The sequence below is a fragment of the Lates calcarifer genome, unplaced genomic scaffold (genome assembly GCF_001640805.2).
Source record: "Lates calcarifer isolate ASB-BC8 unplaced genomic scaffold, TLL_Latcal_v3 _unitig_401_quiver_1231, whole genome shotgun sequence".
In the NCBI taxonomy this organism is placed as follows: domain Eukaryota; kingdom Metazoa; phylum Chordata; class Actinopteri; family Centropomidae; genus Lates; species Lates calcarifer.
In genome coordinates this window covers 1-2,837 of record NW_026116656.1, presented here as the reverse complement: position 1 = coordinate 2,837, position 2,837 = coordinate 1, and the positions used below count along the sequence as shown (strand labels likewise).

Genomic DNA, 2,837 nt, shown 5'->3' with positions numbered 1-2,837 from the left:
TAAATTGGTATTTATTAGATGACAATAATATGTGCTCATGTTCAGGATCTCATAATAAAAACAATAATGCAGTTAAATGATCTGATATTCAGAAAAGAGCCTTAACTACATTTATCTTGAGATGAAGAGGAGAAATGGAGAAGAGAAGAAAGACTAAACACATGCGAAACAAGGATGAAACAAGCACGCAAAAAAAATATCTAAAACTGATCACATTCACATTACATATCACACAATCACATAAAGAAAACAAACTTCAGAGTAAAAAACAAAATGATCATTTGTTAAAACAAAACAAGGTAGGTGCTTTCAGCGACATCCAACAAACGACTCATTGTATTTCTCAAATGGCTTCTGGCCGTTCATCGAACTCCTTGATTTTCGCACAGATTTCCTGTCAGACTTCTGCTTGAAAATAGGGAGAACGGGAGGAACTGCAAGTCCGTGAACTTGTCTCCACGCCTAAGTTTCCTGCCAAGATGGGAATATAATTATTAAGCATTCATACAGTAAAATAAAAACAGTGAACCATTGACAGCAAGAGCAGCATTAATATGCAAACTTACGCGTTTAGCGAGGGCTCCTTATAGTCCACCACCATGGTGCAGCGCCGCTTGCGAGTGGGAACGGGAGTGGAGCTCCGGGCCTCGGAGGAGAACTTGCGATAGGCTGCAGGGGACAGATTGGTCACATCACACAGACTCAAGCCCCGCCCTGCTGTCCTTACACCAAGCCCACCTGTGGAGACGTGAAGGAAAGATGTGATCCACGAGAGAGAGAAAGGAAAACAGGAGTTGTGTGTATTCGTGTGCATACACCCAGTGAAGAGCTGCAGGGTGCAATGAAGCAGACGCACAGAGAAGAGGTAATACTGTGAGATTCAAATAAACTTACGTTTCTTGCATGTCTTGATCCGCTGAGGTGTTTGGTGAGGTAAAAGAGGTTGGGCGTCACAAAAGGAATCTCCAAAATTAGACAGGACGTTGTCTATTCTCATCATCTCAGCTTCAACCAGAGGGCTGACAGGCGGCAAACAACCATCCTCCATAACCTCCCTGTGAGGCTCTGACAAACAAGGACAAGCAAACAAACAACTTCAATTCACCACGAGCACAAACAGTCACTCAAGCCACAGAAGACAACACAAGTCAACAACTTTGAGTATTTGCACTGCATATTGTTAATTCCATAAGATGTAGTTAATTGACGCAAACCAAAGTTCATTCAGCGGGACATAACAGGCAAACACTTCATTTTATCACCTTTTTTATGCCATAGATTTTTGAAACAACAATAATTAATATGTAATGATATAGCTTTGAGAAGTCCAGCAATTAGCCAATTTGATTTAAATTAACATCCTCTCAAAAGAAGCACAGGCATTCAGCCTTCAAGGAGCATTATGGGAAATAAAGGAAATGTGTTGCTGCTTATTACAACTGCCTAAATACCCAGACATGATGCAGATTCACTATGAATAAATATCAGCACCATGCTTTCTCAGTCTGCCTGTGGCGTAAGAAGCTGAACACTGTGGTTATTTTGTAACAGACATAAAGTCAACATGTTTCAGAACAGTTACTCACCTTGGTGATTTTCCTGTCCCATCCCTGCAGGGTTAGGGCTGTTAGAGAAGCTAGAGTCAGGGGAGTGATGGAGACTAACTTGCTCCTTTTCACACTCTACAGCCTTGGGACTTGACTCTTCATCTCTAAAGACTATAAAACAAAGCAAGGAAAGAAAATGTTAAATTATAACGATTTGAACTTCTCCAAAAGTTTTAAAATGAAATATGAAGTTGGAGTTTAAATGACAAGGCTAAATTTTCACCTGATATTTCCTGTTTTGGAGGGACGTTTTCTTTCTGTCTGACAACTTTAGAGAGCCGGCCTCTGCGAGTGGTGATCATCTTGGTCTTGTCCGGTGAAGTCTGTCTCCTCCTGGTTTTCTGAGGGACATACAGACTGTCCTCTGATTCCGAGGATGGTGATGATGAGCTGGACTCACTCTGTTTAGAAGCGACAGGCAATGCTTCCGTTTGGGTCTGTCCTCTTTGTGTAGCCTCTTCGCTGATGGCCGTGTCTTCTGCCTTTGCCTTGAAGGGTGTGACGTGAATCGCCTCTTCACAGTCAAAATCAAAGGTGTCATTGAATCCAAGCGAGGTGTTGAGCTTATTGCCCTGTGTAAGAGGAGCGGTTTTGGAACGTGTGGCTGAACGGTCCCGACTCTTGGAGCGGGCCCTAGGTTTGGGATTCTCCCATGGTTTCTTTAACTGGGCACGCTCTGGTTTGCGGCCTCTCTCTGGTTTCCTTGCAGCCAGTTCTGGTTTGGTGCGGGGCTGCTGCTGCTGGGCTTGTTTCCTATTAGGCTGCTGCTGGTTGTTTTTTTTAGGTGGGACAGGTTCAGGGGTAGAGTGATGAAACTCCTCAGTGTCAATGGGAGCTGCCATTTCTGGTTCTGGTCCTTGCTGTGCTGATTTGTATTTCCATTGTTACCGTCAATAGGACTAGCTGTTAAAGCCCCTAAGCCTGTGTTGCGGTCTGACCACTGTTCCTGCACACGCTCAGACCTCCTCCTGCTCCTTCTATCTGCTTGTCGACGCCGTACACCCACTGTTGATGGCAAGACAACCTGCTTGTCACATTCAGGTTGTCCATTCTTGTCACAGGGCTGAGGCTCTGTGAAGAAAGACAAAAACCAATGTTATCAATTAAAATAGTTCAGTTTTAGGAAAAGGACAAATGCAATAGTTTATTAAAAAGTGTACACAGCAGCTGTCATGTAATAATCTAAAGAACAGGCCATATTTAAATTCAGTTGTGAATCAGTCTGATTTT

At 43.2% G+C, this 2,837-nt stretch overlaps 1 pseudogene; it reads right to left on the bottom strand.

Annotated features, from left to right (window-relative positions):
* Positions 1-252: 252 nt before the first annotated feature.
* Positions 253-2,694, bottom strand: LOC108895552 (shugoshin 1-like; annotated as a pseudogene).
* Between the last annotated feature and the right edge of the window lie 143 nt (positions 2,695-2,837).